General features: G+C 42.0%; 1 protein-coding gene and 1 long non-coding RNA gene across 9 annotated transcripts in view; one reads left to right on the top strand and one right to left on the bottom strand.

Annotated features, from left to right (window-relative positions):
- Positions 1 to 7766, bottom strand: part of EPS8 (epidermal growth factor receptor pathway substrate 8) — a 205869-nt gene extending 198103 nt beyond the window's left edge. For 5 of the 8 annotated variants that reach the window (XM_039545132.1, XM_039545164.1, XM_039545155.1 and 2 more), the window contains exon 1: positions 7223 to 7625. The gene's annotated coding sequence lies outside the window, so the exon portion shown is untranslated. The other 3 variants (XM_039545122.1, XM_039545152.1, XM_039545172.1) reach the window with 3 other exon arrangements.
- A 1612-nt stretch (positions 7767 to 9378) lies between these two features.
- LOC120382993 lies at positions 9379 to 14220 on the top strand. Its single transcript, XR_005588317.1, has 3 exons — positions 9379 to 9738; positions 9926 to 10045; positions 11541 to 14220. It is a non-coding gene; the product is annotated as an uncharacterized LOC120382993 (long non-coding RNA).
- Positions 14221 to 19084: the final 4864 nt, after the last annotated feature.

The raw sequence follows: 19084 nt of genomic DNA, 5'->3' as shown, positions 1-19084 counted from the left end.
ACTAATCAAAATCAAACTATAACATGCAAACATGGAATTTAAAGTGTTTATAAGATAAAACCTCTATCAAATATTAACACACACCCATTAAAAAAATGAAAAAAAAAGAAAAAAAGATCTGCACAAGGCCTGGTTTAACATACTGAATTATTAGCATAATTTGGAAGCAGACTGATTTTCCAGTGTTGTGGCAAACATTTTACCATTCACAGCAAGTCCTATCATCATTCTCAAAATGCTGGGGGGGAGGGAGGGAGAAAAACAGCTTTTCGATATTTCATTGAAATAAAACAAGCCAACATATTTGAAGTGTCACGGGACACAAGATCATAGAATCATAGGACTGGAAGGGACCTTGAGAGGTCATCTAGTCCAGTCCCCTGCACTCGTGGCAGGACTAAGTATTATCTAGACCATCCCTGACAGGTGTTTGTCCAACCTGCTCTTAAAAATCTCCAATGATGGAGATTCCACAACCTCCCTAGGCAATTTATTCCAGTGCTTAACCAGTCTGACAGTTAGGAAGTTTTTCCTAACATCCAACCTAAATCTCCCTTGTTGCAATTTAAGCCCACTGCTTCTTGTCCTAGCCTCAGAGGTTAAGAACAATTCTTCTCCCTCCTCTTTGTAATAACCTTTTATGTACTTGAAGACATACTCCTCTCCATCTACTCTTTTCCAGACTAAACAAACTCATTTTTTTTCAGTCTTCCCTCACAGGTGATGTTTTCTAGACCTTTAATCATTTTTGTTGTTGTTCTCTGCATTTTCTCCAATTTGTCCACATTTTCCCTGAAATATGGCATCCAGGATTGGACGCAGTACTCTAGTTGAAGCCTAATCAGTGCAGAGTGCAGCAGAAGAATACCTTCTCGTGTCTTGCTTACAACATTCCTGCTAATAGATCCCAGAATGATGTTCGCTTTTTTTGGGGGGGGGCAAACAGACTGTTGACTCATATTTAGCTTGTAGTCAGTCCACTATGACTCGTAGATCCCTTTCCATAGTATTCCTTCCTAGACAGTCATTTCCCATTTTGTATGTGTGCAGCTGATTGTCCCTCCCTAATGGAGTGCTTTGCATTTGTCCTTATTGAATTTCATCCTATTTACTTCAGAACATTTAAAATTTTAATCCTATCCTCCAAAGCACTTGAAACCCCTCCCAGCTTGGTATCTTCCGCAAACTTTATAAGTGTACCCATTATCAAAATCATTGCTGAAGATATTGAACAGAACCAGTCCCAGAACTGATCCCTCTGGGACCCCACTCGTTATGCCCTTCCAGCATGACTGTGAACCACTGATAACTACTCTCAGGGAACGGTTTTCCAACCAGTTGACTGGTCTATAATTCCCCACATTGTACTTATTTCCCTTTTTATAGATGAGCACTATATTTGCCCTTTTTAGCCTTACCTGGAGACTTTCAATGAGTCTCCTATTTCCATCTCAACCTCAGTCCAAGTGTATACATAAGGCAACACATCCTCCCCTTTTCCCCCCCGACCTGTCCTCCCTGAGCAAGCTGTACCCTTCTATACCAATATTCCAGTCATGCTTATTATCCCACCAAATCTCTGTGATGTCAACTATGTCATCACTGTGTTTTACTAGCATTTTGAGCTCTTCCTGCTTATTCTCCATACTTCTCGGATTAGTATACTGATTTGATTTTCCCCCATCCCAGTTCTGTCTTGTCTCTCCTTTATCTCTGCTGTAAGAGCCCATGCTCCCCGCAAATTCTGACCCTTCTCCCAGGTCTCCATGTTTGTGACTCACCTGCCCCCCTCAAACCTAGTTTAAAGCCCTCCTCACTAAGTAGCCAGTCTGTATCCAAATACAGGACTTGTTATGAATTATCAAAGATTTGCACTCTACTGGAAAACATGGCAAATTTCTTAATTGTGTTACTGGTGAAGAGGCTGGCTTGAGTGGAGCTCTGAGATTAGATACAGACAGAATGTTTACCTTTTTAACAATGAGGGTCAAAGATAAAAGTATCAAAACTACATTGCACAAAATCCTTAGAAGTGGCTAAATGGAGATACTGTTTAATGTGCTACACAGAAGTTAGAAGACTGATCAGCAGCACTTTTTTCCAGCTGAAGGTTTCTACTATTTTCACTTAGCTGGCTAAACATTTGGATATACATATTGCAAGAACATGATGGAGGTAATCAAGACAAAACAAGAGGATTTGCAATCAGCTATTTCCAATTTAGGCCCTGATCCCGCAAAGATTCATGGCATGTGTAATTTTACTCATGTGTGTAGCCCAACTGAAAAATAGAAGTCTGAAATGTTTGACCAATTACAGTTGCCTTTAACACCCAAGGCCCTGACCTTGCAAACACATACAGATGTGCTTGTGTCGGTTCTCAGGGTACCCAGGACTGAGTCTCACCTTGTAACCACTCTGCCTCCACCAAGAGGTAGACTTCCTTGTGCTTAACTGGGTGTCAGCTCCCTGATATCACCAACCTGTTAGCCACCCAAGCACTCTCCTCTGGGCAGTGCTAGTCCTTACCTTGCTTTGCAGGTTAGCAATAGGTGCACCCTAGTCCCCAAGCCCCTTTGAAGAGCTCCCCTGTAGCATCCAGCTGAACCACTGAACACTCTCAGAAATACCAGGTCTGCGGCCCCCAGATGGACCATATGCACACCCGCTCATACGATTCAGCTCAGGAGCAGCACCTTGCTTAATACCACAGCACTACCACATATTTATAGTGAAAAACAACAATAAGCTTGTTATCAAAAAACTCAAGATTCAAGGGATAGTGAGTAAGCAAACTGGAAATAAAGTTACATATAAAATAAAATCATAACATGCTTTCTAGAGACCAAACTTAGCTTTACTTCACCCCCAGGGTCCTCTGGAGCATTTCAACCAAGGTTGGTTGAGATCCCATTTTCATGAATGTAAACACACCACCCCTTTATTTCCCAGTGGTAACAGGATGGGGTATCTTTGCTCGCTGAATACAGTTCAGTAAAACTTTGAAGTGTATAACAAGAGAAGATTCTCTTCCATTGCTGTGTTTCTCTAGCTCTTAGTTCATTTTTGGAATTTTTACATTAAGCTTAGCTCAGTGATGAGAGACCCATTGTGAATGAGACAATACTTAATTTACATCTCAACAGGGAGACAGGTGAATAAACATCCCTCAGCTGATAGAAAACCTGTTTGTCAAGCTTGCTTTGATGCAGACTTTACAAAATATTTTCAGGATAAATACATTACTCCCTACAGTATTGTCTGTACATACATTTCACAATGATATTAATTGTGAGTGTGACCCCGCTTTTATTTAAGACCTTACATGACCTCTTTGGTGAACCAGAATGTACATACCAGAATCAGGACATTCTGTAACCCTCTTGCCAGTTGGCCTCACAGTGCTTAACTTTAAGCATATGAGCAGTTCCGTCACAATGAGACTATTTATGACATTTTGTATGTGCATTAGACTTTGTGGGAATTCTGGTCTCAGATCAAAATGGAGATGAGCTCAAAGTTCAAGCTGATAAGGGCTATTTTTTTTAAACCTACTAGTTTCTGACACAGCAGCCTTTAAATTGTATATCCCGGATTTAAAATATATATAAAATATCCTGGATTTCATATCCTGGATTTAATATATATTTATAAGACGAGTAGAGTTTTTCTGCTCCCACATTAATGTTAATTGAGAGCTTTTCAACAAGGAATAAAATTACTAATTTTACAGGGGAACAGCAAAACTGACTCTTCACAAAGGTATCAAATGTACAAACATATTAAAATATTTTCTCTAATCTTTCAGTTAGAGCAACCAAAGGTCTCAATCTTGCAAACACTTGCACAAATGCTCAATTTTATGCACACCAGCAGTCCTACTGATTTAAGCAAAACCACTCACTTGCTTAAGTTTAATAAGTGTATGTGTCTGCAGGATCAGAAACATAGCTATTCCTCATAACTAGAGTAAGTACAAGATTTTCAGACAAAAAGGTGATTTTCAAGTGACAGTGACCCTTTAACTAGAGACTGCGATAGGGAAAATAACGAAAAGGTAAAAGCTTCAAGAAGGTTAAAGCCATTGATAACTGCAACACACATTAATAAAGACAGATAAAAAAAGATGGCTAAAAGCCGTGTAGTTGCAAATCATTGCATAGCATACTTGGAAAACCAACTCAGAGCCAGGATGTTTGAAAACTTTGGATCTCCGTGGCAAACAGACACAATATTAGTTTATGGAAAATTTTGTACCAAAGAAAATATAAAAAACAAGCCTCGCCACATGAAGGTGGTGTACCCCAGCCACTTTAGGAAAATCAATACACACAGCAGTGTAAAGCACCACTGGAACTTTTTCTAAGCAGAAGATTGAAACAGCATCATTCAAAGGTGTTAAATCACTTTTCTTGGTGGCTACCAGCCACTCATGTTAAAGAGAAGAGATTCTGTAATACTCAGAGAAAAACCTTGGAGGACCAAGGACACAAGGCCTCCCAGTTTACTGGATGACACAGTACTTGAGACAAGGATGATAGAGAAGCAAATACTACTCACTGAAATGAAAGTCAGCAAGTATTCTGTAACTGCAGTCCTTACCATGTGTGCCTTCAAGTTTTCTATTATTCCACTACAGTTGCAAAAGGAGACATTTTGATATATTTAGGCTCTGGAGGCACCAATTATTTAACTTTATATGTTTAACTTTCACCCACAGGAGGAAAAAAATGCTGCAGTTAACAGAAGTGATTTTACATGGCTGGGATGATTTAGTTGGGGATCGGTACTGCTTTTAGCAGGGGCTTGGACTGGATGACCTCCTGAAGTCCCTTCCAACCCTGATATTCTATGAGCCTATGATACATTTCCAGCTGGACTGAAAATCATATTTCATGTATGAAGTTAACATCTGACTGAAAAGAATTACTTGTATGGCAAAATGCAGAGATTAAAAACGGGAGTATCATTAGAATAACTGTTCATTCTGTATAATAATTTATTTATGTCCTGGTAACTTTCAATCACAGTGTATTCCTTCTAATTGGACATTTATTTGTATTTACTTCTTCCCAATTTCATCTGTCAGATACAACCATTCAAAAAGTTTTAGATCAAAGACCATGAAGAGTCAGATACAAAAACTTCACAGTATATACATACATACACACACACACAGTGTAATCCTAGAGGGTTTCATAACTTCTTGTACAATAAAAATAATGTTCAAAGACAATTGTGTTAAGAGAGTCCAGGCCAATAAAATATACAAAAAAAGGGAGAAAAAAAAAGCCAGAAGTGAGTTTGCCCTAGTGCGAGGTCTGAATTAAGTATCACGTTACCCTGAATAAAGATACAAATCTGCCAAACAACACTTATTCACTAGCCGTGTACAAGACAGTCATTGTACAAAGAAGATACCTGGCACTTAGCTCCATGATGTCCTTTAGACCAAACCTGGTCATTATCGATACAAACGTTTTACTAACAGCATGGACACCAAGACAGAATGCAGAGCCCCTTTCTTATGTCACATTAACCTTTAAAAAAAATCTCAGCTCCCCTACTGGTCATTAAAAACTAAGCTGAGAATGCCAAACTCATCTCCCATATGGCCTAATGCAGCAGTAGTCAAACAATGGTCTGTGAACTACTTGCTCCGGTCCATGGAGAGGTGCTTGGGCATATGGTACTTACTCGCCTCGTTTCCAGCTGCTAAGTACACAAATGTTTGGCTAACATTACCTTCCCACATAAGCAGCTTTGGTAGATGACATAGGCTGTTGTGCAAGGGCAAATGGAAAGAATAGAAGGGCCACATGATCAGAAATGGGAGGGGAGATGTCCAAGAGACACCCTGTTAAGATGTGGCCCATGCTACGGAAAAAAGTCAGAAACCCCCCCTACTGAGCATACATCTGAACACAGGTCCTTCTCTGGTCTTCATTTTAAATGAAAATTCCACTATTACTTATATATATGCAATCCCGCTGAGGTCAACGGGATTTTACAGCTGCAGTTCACAGCAAAAGGTGTTCATCTTTATTCATATTTCATCTGTTCTACCGTGATATTAAAACTGAGGAAAGGGAGGAGAACAACAAAGTAGTAGTAGGAAAATCTGTCCCTCTAGCTACTTTTATGGTTGCTACCAACCAGTTTTAAGCCAGGCTTTATTCCCAGTTGTGGAATTGCTTTTTGAGTGCTCACGCCCAATCCAAAAATATTTATCCCCCCGGGAAATCATGGTGTATGTAGTTCTGCTGGGGATCCCTTAAGACAGACCATGAGACCACCACTGGTGTTAGAGCCTAGAACAAGTGGGGGGGGGGGTGCCAAGGAAAGATAACAAAGAGAAGGGAAAAGGTTGAAGAGAGAAGATCAGAGACAACAGAGGAGTAAAACGGAGTGGGACAGACAAAGGTATCCCACCAAAAAAAAGTGCATTTTGTCGGTCACAGACAAGAAGAGCTGCCTTCAGAAAAAACAGTAAGTGGCACTATAATGAGGAAGAGCCAAATCACCTGCTAAGCGGGGAGAGGGACACAGAGAAAACAGATACACTAGTCTTACACTGTTAGCCCCTCTTGCCCAATCCCCCTAGTTAGGACATTGTCTGATATTGACAAATTGGTAACATGAGCCACATTAAGGCACAGGTACCAGTACTTCAAACAGCACCTCTACTCCAGGGGGACAATAAAGTCAGCTACAAACCTCCCGTGGTGGAAGCCCAGCTGACAAGATCAGAGAGCAGGTGTAGCAGCTACCGCTCAAGTTACCAGGAAAATGTAGACACACAATCAGCAGCGTTTGTCTCCCCAACACCCTGACAAGGTGTGTGTAGGGGGGGGGAACCCCACGAGAAAAAAAAATACTCTCACTCTACTTGGATAGCCCAGGTCTGAAATACGCTAGGGAAGGAGTCACTGGGCAGATCCCGAAGGCGTGAAAACACACGGATCGTTGACTAACACACACAAGGCTCCCAGCCTGAGGGCTTCCAGTCTCTAACCCCCCCACACCAGTTGAAACAGGGGAAGGGAGGGGGACAGTGGACATTGCAATTCGCCATATTAAAAAACAAGCGCCCATGCCAAACCAAACACACACACTTTGTGGGGGCGGGGGGAGTTACAGGAGAACAAAAGGGGATTCAATGAGCTGGGAACATCCCAGCTCACCACAGTCCCTGCTGCTGCCGCCTTTGGGAGCCTCTTACCTTTGGAGGGGCTTGTTTTCCTTCCTCGCAGGCAGCAGCTGACGTGCGGCCACCAGGCTCCCCTTGCACCGGGGGCGAGCTGGAGGGGAGGGCGGCAGGGAAAGCCCCCCAGCCCTAGGCGCGAGGTGGCCAAGGAATGTCCCCCCGCCAGGCGGGCTCGCTCCGGCGCATAGAGAACCAGCCTCAGGGAAGGAGGCGCGCAGGGTACGCGGCTCTGCTGCTGAACGCTGCTCCCCCCGGGTCTGGCTTTCTGCTGCTAATACTGCTGGAACAAAGTGCAGCAGCGGCAGCGCGGGGAGGACGCAGCTCAGGGTCCCGAAGCGCCCGCCTCTGCCGCTTGCCGCAGACCGGAGCGCCCCCTGCTGGCCATAGTCCTCCCCGCATCGGGTGAGCTGAGCCGCGTTCTTACTAACCTGGTGTTCAGACCCGCTCGCTCCCGAGAGCTTTTACCTCCCTCCCTGGTGTGTGTAGTATAGGGGAGGTGAAATCACCGCCCTGACCTTATTGCCTGTTCCCGTCAAAGCAGCTGAGTACAGTATGTGACTCCAGATTTTGTTGAAGGTTAATTAGACGTAGGGTGGCCTGGCATCCCGATTTCATAGGGACAGTCCTGATTTTGGGGTCTTTTTCTTATATAGGCTCCTATTACCCCCCCCCTTGTCCTGATTTTTCACATTTGCTGTCTGGTCACCCTAATTAGGCGCGGTGTACTTTTTATGAAAAATCAATACAGAAATAATCAGGGAGAGTGTTCAACCGGGCATTCAAACCAATCCATACATTTGGACTAGCTGAGACTGAGGGGAGGAGGGAGAGAGATTGGAATCCAGCCCCTGATCTTGTTCTGAAATTTGCACTTTTTTTACCCTATCCCGGTAACATGCGAAACCAAGACCTTTATCCTGGAAACACTTGTACACTTAAGCACAGAAGCCATCCCACTGAACTCAGTGAGATTCACACATGTGTGATAGTACATGCAGAGTCTGTGTTTGCAGGATTGGTCAGAACAGCCTCAAAACTTGTGGTGTTCCAAAATGCTGACACGGATCTGATGCTGTGCTTTGTTTTTCCAGCCCATCTCTAAGCTCAATAACTCTCAGCTAAAAAAGTAATAGTCTCCTCTTCCTCTTTTCCTCTGTGTGATTTGCATGATTGTTTGATAAATACAGGGCTGTCTTCCAGGCTATGACAACATGAATAAGAGCAATAACAAACAAAAACAAACAAACCCTTCCTCATAAAAGCAGATATTGTAAAACCTGCCTTCAAATTAATCTAGTATGAGGATGGAGTCTACCACCCCAAGTGGAAAATTCAAAATAAGTTTTTCAGCTGGTTTATTCTATAGTGGTTCCATCTGGAACTAAATAGCCCCTGATTCTGCAAACACTTATGCATGTGATTCACTCTACACACGTGGGCACTAGTGCTCATATGCAAGCCCCCATCCTGCAAAGAGTCTCCTTTTGCCAAATCTCATTATTTTATTACAAGTCTGATGATTTGGGGGGAAGGGGTCTTCTAGTTCCCAAGGCATAGAGTCATGTTATTACCTGAGAATCTCAGTTTTCCTTTTTTAGCTCTTGTGGCTAGCATATCGAAAACATTAGCCCTCATGGCTGCACAGAAAAGGTTGTAAACATAAATCCATTCATGAAAGTTTCCTGCACAAAAGATACATTCAAAGAACCTGCAGGTATTATTTTTAAATGTTAATGTTTTGTAAGCCAATCTCATGATTTTTTGAGGGCTGACTCATGATTTTGGAATAGTTGGGCTTGGCAATACTGAAAGATGTAGGGCTTATCAACACATGAACATTAAGGTAGGGTGTGAATTTTAAATGAATTAACCATTCCTAATTAACTCTGTGGTTGGGTGTTCTTATTCCAGAATAAGAGCATCCACACATGAAGTTAATTGAGAAAAGCAATTCTGGAATAATGCCCTATGTAGACAAATCCTCCCACACATGCTGAATCATGCACTGTGAGTGGCCTCTTTGGCTTCAGTAGCACTGCTCACCAAGGGAAAAACTAAGAACATCGTTAATCTTTGCAGGATTGGGCCTTAGTTTTTAAAAAGAGGCAACAGATTTTTTGTAAAAACCAAAAGAGATCAGTAGAAACCAGTAAACAGAAGGTGGATTCTACTGGAATTTCCACTAGGCATATCCTGCCTCACATCTGTGTTACTTGCTTTTTATGCAAATCAAGGATTTATTTGCAGGGCTAGGGAAGGTTATGGCCATCAGCTGTCCCCTTTACTGCTTCTTCATGATACATAAGGGTGGCCTCAAAGATTTTACCAAGAGTTAAAGAAAAGGGTGGACCTTTGTTTGTTTTTTAACAATATAAGGAACATCAAACTGTGCCTTGGGCGGCTGCTGTTTTCTGGAGAACTAGGCCCCCACCCTGCAAGCTGCTTTGTGGAGCTAGATGACTCAGCTTGTTCAGAACCCCCTGGAAGTCAGTTGGATTCCATAGGAGCATGGAGCTCATTACAGGATCAGAGTGAGAGAGACAGGGACATCATAATGAGATGAAATCAGAGCTGCCACTTTCCCAGCTCTAACTTGAAGGGGGAGGGGCGGAGATGTAGAACTTCTGTCAACAGTTCAGCAGGAGTTTTGAGTTAAACAGGTTTTAACAAAAACAAGCAAACAAAAAAGGAGTCTGACAAACATTCCCTCCTTCCCAGCTCTGGACCAGGAACACCACAGCTCAGATTGCAGCTGATAGTAACATTGCAGTCCCAGCAATTCTCTGCTCTCCCACTGGGTCTTCTAGCAAAAACCAGACATTTCTCATGGAGCAACAGGTACAGGAAAAAAATAATGTTGGAAGGTATATTTATGTATCACAAAGATAACCTTCAACAAATCTAAAAAAAATATGATTAATCAGTTGTTCTGAAACAGTTGAAGTTGTGTCTTGCAAGGGGTGGTTGGATGGCCCTTGGTCTCATGGCAGGGTTGAGGACAAATGCTGCTGCGGGTCATGGTAGCCTGGTGGGAGGGAGCTGCTGTCTGATCTCTCATATTCTAGAAGAAAGAATTTCTGATTCCTCTGGAGGGCTTAGTTTTCCTTCTGAGGCTCCCAGGAGCACATCCCTGGGTGTGTTAGGCATCAGGCATTGATGAATCCACATGTGCCTTTACTGGAGCTGTGCGTTGAGGCACATAGGAAAGTAAGAGTGAGTGTGGGGGAAGCTAGAGAAAGACAGAGAAAGAGTGATCAGGTGACCCAAGAGATGGAAAGTGAGAGTGGAGAAGTGAAATAATTGGGAAGGAAAAGGGAATAGAGGTAAGAGGGTAACTGGGAAAAGGGTTGAAAATGAAGACTCAGGAGAGAGTCGTCCCCCGAAGGCCAAGGGGAAGAAGAAAAGATATATAGAGAAAAAACACGAGGAAGAGATTGATGAGATACTAACACAGAGGAAAAAGCATGCTGAGCCCTAGAAGGAAGAAGAAATAAATGAGAGGGAATGGATAGGCATTGTGGGGGGAAAAAGAACTCTAGTGTGATGCTGAGCCAGCGAGGGTTAAGTAAACAGTATGCTGGTTGACCTGAAAGTACCTTTTAAGGATATATTAAACAGGGGCCATTCCTTGTAGTTAGTTAGCCAGGCCATGTTAAGTAGACTAGCATCCTGATATGGAGGCCCATATTGTTAGAAAATTAATGTTAGACACTAATTGTATTTGTCTGTTTACCTATATCTTGTTAGAAGTTTGTCAATGTGATCTAATTAGCTTGTAGATACTAAACTTCTGTTCCTTTCTATAATGTTTCATTATCATAGTCCAGCGGTTCCCAAACTTGTTCTGCCGTTTGTTCAGAGAAAGCCCCTGGCGGGCCGGGCCGGTTTGTGTACCTGCCACGTCCACAGGTTCGTCCGATCGCAACTCCCACTGGCCGCAGTTCACTGCTCCAGGTCAATGGGAGATGCTGGAAGCAGTGCAGGCCGAGGGATGTACTGGTGGCCGCTTTCAGCAGCTCCCATTGCCCTGGAGCAGCGAACCATGGCCAGCAGGAGGCACGATCAGCCGGACCTGCTGACGCGGCAGGTAAACAAACCAGCCTGGACTGCCAGGGGCTTTCCCTGCACAAGCAGCAGAACAAGTTTGGGAACCACTGCCGTAATCTATTAATTCAGAGATCAAAAGGGGATATTATCATTTAGATGGGACTTGTGGTGCAATAATATTATTGTCTTCATTTCTATTTGAAGTTTGTAGTAAACTAACTGTGAACTGTTTGATGGTTAATTTCCTTATACTAATTAATGAAACTAGTTACTGGCTTATGCCTAGGAAACAGAGATGAACTTCAAAGCAACAATACACATTACCTATTCTTCAGCCAATGAAGCCTGCTGTGATCACAGATGAACTTCAGCTATAAAGAAGGTTTCGGGCTTGATCCTTGCTATCTCGCTATCTCAGATCTATTTAAACTTTGTCAGGGAAAATCTAAGTCGCAAGACTGAGGTCTCCGGGTCTATTCTGGATTATCCCTGCAATTTCTCATGGAAGAATTTGAACACACTCTGCACATGGACTGTCTATTGGACTATAACCTTTAAAATTTATTTGAGAAGGATTTTTATAAATCAGCAACCTCACAATCTATGCTATGAAACTGACCTAAGAACTTTATTCATGTCTGAAACATAGGATGATTTCTTAACCACAGTAATTCTTTTTCTTTTTTAATAATCTAAGATTTAGTTAATAAGAATCATCTGTAAGCATGTATTTGGGTCTTTGAGATATTCATTGACCTTGTGGGAAATGTGTCCAATCTCTTGGGATTTATATATGGTGAATAAGGTTTTCAGTAACCCTCACTATATTAGACTTGGTTGTCTCTTAAAGGGAACTGTATTTTGACATCTTGGAAACCAGTAAGGTATTGCTGAAGCTGTTTTGTTATTGGCTTGATGAAATCTAGTTATAGAATAAACCACCAGTTCTGGGGATCGTCTGCCCTATTCTTTGCAGTTTGCCTCTGATTGAGCATTCTCAGTATAGCCCCTCCAGCGACCACGGTCACATCTAGCACTACATATAAGCTGTGCAAAGCACTGCAATTTACACAGGAGTTAAAATAAGGGTGAGGTTGGGAGTGTAGCACTTCCCCTCTTCTTTGGCTGGCATGGTGAGGGTTCCTCCTCCTCTTTCAATCTGTTGTAATTGCTGGGCTTGCACTAATGATAATACAGTGTTTGGAGGATGGCTGCAGAATGCAATCATGCTTTTTACAAAAGAGCAGAGAATACTTAAAGGGAAGGGGGAAATGAACAGGAATGTAGAGAGCAGATTGGAATGCAAAAATAAAAATAAAGTGGGAGCTGGAAGAATAGACAAGAAAAGAAAGTAAAAAGAGGTTGCCCGAAGAAACTCTGATTTATGTACCAACATCCAGCCTATGTTTTAGCAGATTTCCTTAAGGATGTGATTGTACATGGGCTAGGTAGATATTTATTTTTTTAAAACTGTTGTCACCCTTTTTCTTTTGGTATGAGTTCATCTACCATAAGGCCAGCAGGTCAAGAAGTTTGGGCTGAGAAAGCAGCAACTAATAAAGAAATAAAAAGGGTGCGTGGGTGGAAATAAAGGGTTTATGAAAATTAGAGAGAAATTTATTTGAGGGGGAGAATTCTGAGGTTTTTGTAGAATATCATAGGGATATTTCCTGTGATGTGCAGCTCCAGAGTCACTGCAATTCTGCAGAAGGGTCTGACAAATTCAGCTGAGATTCTTTCTACCCCCCACTTTCAGAATTCTGCAGATCACAAGTTATCTTGGTCTGAGGCATTTGTAATCTACTTTTGCAAGTGTTACATGAAAAGCAGGGTGTATGGGAAAATTACAAGTCTACAAACCCATCACTAATGCCATGTTCACACAATATCTAAAACACAGAGGCAATTATTCAAATAGCACCACATCAGATGCTGCAAATTGGGAAACTCAAGCTTAGATCTGCTATTGAATTCCCACTTTTCCTGATAAATGGAAGACCAGACACTTTAGCAACTGCAGAGTCTTCAGCTGAAAGATTTAGGAAGCAAGCCTAATTCATTTCTTGCATACTACATTTTCACACAAATGTAACTCCACTGAATCAAATAGGGTTATGCTTGATTTACACTTGTATAAGTGTGAGGTGAATCAATTTTTATTACTCCACCATGATCCATGCCAGCTGAGGAGAAACAAAGACATCATCTTTCCTTAATCCGAAAGGTCAGCTGTGATGAGCCACTTTGCAGTTGGTATGAAGAAAAAATTGGGGGAGGGAGTTGGGAGGAAAGAAAAATACCACAACTGAAACTATAAGGGTAGTGAGGGAACCCTCAAATCTCCTTGCATTTTAAGCAAAATAACACAAAAATCTTGCTTTGGAAAAAAGTTGAGAAGAGTCCATTCTAGTAATAAATATGGACTGGAGGATCTGGAACAAATGTAGAAGTGATTTTGAGCCCAAAAGCTCAGTGTTTTCTTGTTCATTTGAGTTTATGTTTTTTGTTTTTTAAAAGTACCTTTAAAAACCCAGCAAGGGTTTATCTCCTCAGGCTCTATAAATAAACAATAAAATAAAGTAACTCCATAGTGAAAGCTGAATTTTAATTTCTAATCTAAACCCAGATGTTACTAGACAATCTACAACTGACATGTCACACTGGCCTCTAAACTGATAGGTTATATTTGTGGTCTAAGTAGAATTTTCCCACAACATTTGAAATGAATAAAATAGGGCTTATGTATTATGATACAGTAAAAACAGAGTTAGTAAACATGTTTCCAAAACATTTTGTATTCTTGCTGCTTTCTAGCAAAACATGAACAAACCAGAACAAAAGAGATTGTTCAAAACCCATATTTGTAGACTCTCTTGTCAGTTGGCTTGGCAGCATTACTTTTTTATATAATTTTGTCTGATAATATTGCTTTATTTTTATGCTTTGTTAAAGATCAATTTAAATTTTCACAGTTGGAGGAAATTATGGATGGGTCAGACAATATAATGTAATGACAGTAGACGCTGAGATTCGAAAAGATAAAGCTTTATAAATGACGGTCAACATCACATGTCAAAATACATAAAGTAGATATCCATAAATCAAACTCTAATATGTTCAAGTAGCATTTTTCTTACTTCGCCTTTCTGTAAATTTTAGATTCTCTATGGAAATTAGGGCTGTCAATTAATCACAGTTAACTCGTGTAATTAACTCAAAAAATTAATCACAATAAAAAAATTAATTGTGATTAATCACAGTTTTAATCGCACTGTTAAACAAGAGAATAACAATTGAAATTTATTAAATGTTTTTGGATCTTTTTCTACATTTTCAAATATATTGATTTCAACTACAATACAGAATACAAAGAGTACACTGCTCACTTTATATAATTATTTTTGATTAAAAATATTTTCACTGTAAACAAACACAGTATTTTCCAATTCACCTCTTAGTGCAATCTCTTTGTCGTGAAAGTGCAATTTACAAAAATTTTTTTGTTACATAACTGCACTTAAAAACAAAACAATGCAAAACTTTAGAGCCTACAGTCCACTCAGTCCCACTTCTTGTTCAGTCAATCGCGAAGACCAACAAGTTTGTTTACATTTACGGGACATAATGCTGCCCACTTCTTATTTACAATGTCACCAGAAAGTCAGAACAGGCATTCACATGGCACTTTTGTAGCTGGCATTGGCTTTGAGGATTTTTTGCCTGCCCCTCATCCATTGGCCATAGCTCATTTGTGAGAACATGACTTGCTTTGGGAGTAGTACATAGAGAAACCCAATTAGAGCCACCCACTATCCCCCACAAACCTGAATTCTGTATGGGGTCTCCTATTAGGGCACTAGTCCGCAGTAATTGCCCCTTTCCCCACCATATGGAGTGGGAACCCCATGGACTTCCTCAGCAATAGCTTGGAGAAACAGCTTGAGGCAGAGCGAGGCCCCATAAATCTCCCTACGCTAGACTTTCACAGCACCAGTGATAGCAGCAGGCTGCTTTTTAAAAAGCAAACTATGAATATTATTTCCCATTTGCTGATTGGATGTTAGCCCAAATTTCTTCTTTTTTGCAGTCCTTCCACTGCCAACCTCATGCTCCTCTCCATCATTCCCTTCCTCCTCTCCTACTTCTTTACCTTTCCCCTCCCTTCCTTATCCCCTCTCCTACACCTCCTCTCTAACAGAAAAACAAACATAAAGGTAACTCAGTGGTAACGTGTATCTTTGTCCCCCACTTGGATTGGGCTATATTAGAAGTTTATGAGTCATCTACTGCCTCTAAATTAATGGACCCTTAGCTCCAGAGGCCAGAGCTTATTCTTTTAGGATGTCTACACTGCATTTTAAAACCTATGGTAGTGAGTCTTAGTGCCTGAGTCTACAAACTCAGACGTATGCCATGGTGCTAAGAACAGCAGTGTAGGTGTTGCAGCCTGGGCTGGAGTATAGGTTCTGAAGCCCACCTGCCTCCTTAGAGTTCATACCCCGAGTCATGCTGTCTGCAATGGTTCACAACTGAGGGCTTGGCTACACTTGCAAGTTGCAACGCTGGTAGAGGCTTTCCAGTGCTGCAATTAGTAACCGTCCACACCTGCAAGGCACATCCAGTGCTGCAACTCCCTGGCTGCAGCGCTGGCTGTACACCTGGCCAGGTTGGGGTGTCGCGATTGCAGCGCTGGTGATCCAGCGCTGCTCATCAAGTGTGGACACACACCAGCGCTTTTATTGGCCTCCAGGGAATAAGGAGATATCCCAGAAAGTTTTTAACTAAATTACTCTCTTTGTTTTGTTATGCAGCCTCTCTTTGTTTTGTTGTGAACTCCAATCGGAGCTCCGTTGAACTGCTTATCTAAAAAACAAACACTGATGACAGCAAACAGGAGCTATCTGTACCTGGCTGTGAACGATCAAATGAGAGGCAGGGAGTGAAACAGCATTGGAGGCAGGCTGTTTGCAATTAAGACCAAGGGTTCGTGAACATTTTGTGATTTTTCAATCCAGGAAGCTAAACTGTTGGCTTCAAAAATCCACTCTCTCTCTCTTCCCCGCTCCCTGTCACAGTACACCACAGGGAGTGAGTGAAACAGCGGGGAGTCTGTGTTGGAGGGCAGGCTGTTTGCAATTAAGAGTTAAGACTAAGGGCTCGTGAACATTTTGTGATTTTTCAATCCAGGAAACTAACACACAGTGTTGGCTCCAAAAATCCACTCTCTCTCTCTTCCCCGCCCCCTATCACAGTACACCACCCTCCACCCCCCTCTTTTGAAAAGCATGTTGTTGCCACTTGAATGCTGGGATAGCTGCCCATAATGCAGCACTCCCAACAGTGCTGCAAATGTTGCAAATGTGGCCACACACCAGCGCTGGTAGCTGTGAGTGTGGCCACACACCAGCGCTGCTCCTACACAGCTGGATGACTAGCGCTGCAAACTACCAGCGCTGCAAACCGTAAGTGTAGCCAAGCCCTGAGTGTGCCAACATCAAGGCAGCTTGTCAAAAAGGAAGGCAGATACTCTAGACTGGTGGTATATTCTATAATTGAGTTTCATCAACTCAGTAACAAGTGTGAACTCCTAAAGTACTATAACAGTCTTCCCATGGAGTCACAGACAGTCCCCTCAGGCATTCCAGCCTTTCTTGCCACCCAGGCAATCTGGACTAGGTGATGGATGGTCACTTCACACCAAAAAATCACAACACTAGTCTGTTTACTCCCAGTCCTAAAGGGCTAGTCACTTCTCCAGGTCAACTGTACTCAGATCTCATCCCAAAGACAACACCTGTAGCCCATCCTGTAATAAATTAAGAAAAGAAATGAGTTATTTCCAAGATTAAAGCAGGAAAGCATATACACAAATGAGGTACATTCTTAAGTTCAGAAGGTAATAGATGTTTCTATGATAAGCAAGGTTTTATGTCCTTTGGTGCTAACCCAAGCCAAGCAGCTTGGGGATCTTTTGCTTAAGTCTAGGAATCTTTGCCCCTCAGAGTTCAGACAGCATAAAGAGACTTCAGTTTCTTCAAGTTAGCGATTTTTATTCCTCCCTCTCTATAGTCCAAGCTGATGGGACAAGCGCTCCTGCACATAACCTCTTCATGGGTGGGTGTGGGGAGCAAATGACAAAGTCGTTGTTCCACAATGGCCCATTTGGATTCAGTCGTCTTTCCTGATGGGCAGGAGAGAACACCTCTTGGGGTAAATTAATATTTCACACTTGGTAATGTTTCTCCCCTGATTGTGGGAATTTACTGTCTTAAATATTTTATAGTTATAGAGCAAACATTTAAGCACTACCTGTAACATGGGATACAGATATTATAAGTACAATTAATACATGCAGCATCCTACAAGCATTCCATGAAGTCTAAACATATTGTTGTAATTCTAATATCTATTTTGATAATGCTAACACATGGGTAAGCAAGACAAGCTTCCAGGTATGCATTTGTAAGTGTTCAGTGAAGCTTAGGGATCTTAGCATGAGCTGGTACTTCCTGGCAGAGCCCAAACACAGCTGTTTTTAGCGCCATACCGCAAGCCCCATGATCTTGCATCTGTAGACCCTAGGCTCTGAGACTCACTGCTGTGGAGTTTAAAAATACAGTGTAGACATACCCAGATTTCCTGTGTTCAATCCCCACTGATGACCTCACTAGGGATGTGTGATGGGATCCTTGGGGTGCAATCTGGAACTGAGATACTGCTGTGCCCCCTTAAATCTCCAGCCTGGGCTGTCTCTCACAATGCTTTGCTAGTGACAAGCAGCAAACCCCTCCAGGCACTGTTATCACTCAGTACAACTGTATGTGGAGCCCCCCACCCAGGAAGAATGCATGAATGCTCCCTGAGCCACTCATGAATCATACAGAAGAAGGCACCAGCAAATCTCCCAAGCCCCTAGCCTTGCACTCCAGAATTGTACCATCTTGCCCTGCTCAGAAGCCTGACCAGTATAAGTTTATTACCCAGTCTGCCCTCCCTCCATGTGGAGAGGACTGAGCTAAGATTTCCCGAACACTTCAACCAAAACACACTGTTTTAGATAAAATATAAAACTGATTAACTACAGAAAGATAGATTTTAAGTGATTATAAGTGGTAGGTGAAAAAGGTCAGAGAGAGTTTCCAAAGAAAATAAAAGGTAAACACACAGTCTAAATCTTAAACCTTATTAGACAAGGTTAACCTTATTAGTATTTGGATCAAGCAGTTTTCTAACACCGCTAGATGTTACAGTTCTTAGTACACAGGCTTCCCCTTTAAGCCTGGCACCAGTCTCCTCCGTTCAAGTCTTCCCAGCATTCTTGTTGCTTCCAGTGTAGCTGGGGGAGAAGAAAGGCCAAAAACATGATGCCATTGTCCCCAGTTTATATCCTCAGTCCATGTGCCTGGAAAACACTAGCTCAGACATATCCTGGTGGGCTTTACTAAATCACAGAGTTGAGCAATCCCCCAGTGTGTGATGTTTGTGCAGCCATCTTACAGTATTATACATCCCTTGTGTACAGCTCTCTTGCTGATTAAAGGTCACTTAACACTCTCCTGGAAGTGGATAACCACCTAGCAGTAGAGAATCTCAAACTTACAGCATATTTCAGTAACTTCCATACAGCAAAATCTCACAACTTGGAGGTACAGAGTGCCATAGGATACTTTTGCATAAATAAATTAATAAGTAAATTGAAAAGAAGAAGAAACAGAACTAACATAAGATTGCCCATTATTACCCTGCTCCTGCTCCTTGTATGTTGTACCCCTCTCCCCATCCTGTCTCTCTTTTTTTCTTTTTGTGTGTTTTTAGATTGTAAGCTCTTCA

This window comes from Mauremys reevesii, linkage group 1 (assembly GCF_016161935.1).
Source record: "Mauremys reevesii isolate NIE-2019 linkage group 1, ASM1616193v1, whole genome shotgun sequence".
NCBI lineage: Eukaryota > Metazoa > Chordata > Testudines > Geoemydidae > Mauremys > Mauremys reevesii.
Note: the sequence above shows the minus strand (reverse complement) of the source record. Positions and strands in the feature narration are given on the sequence as shown.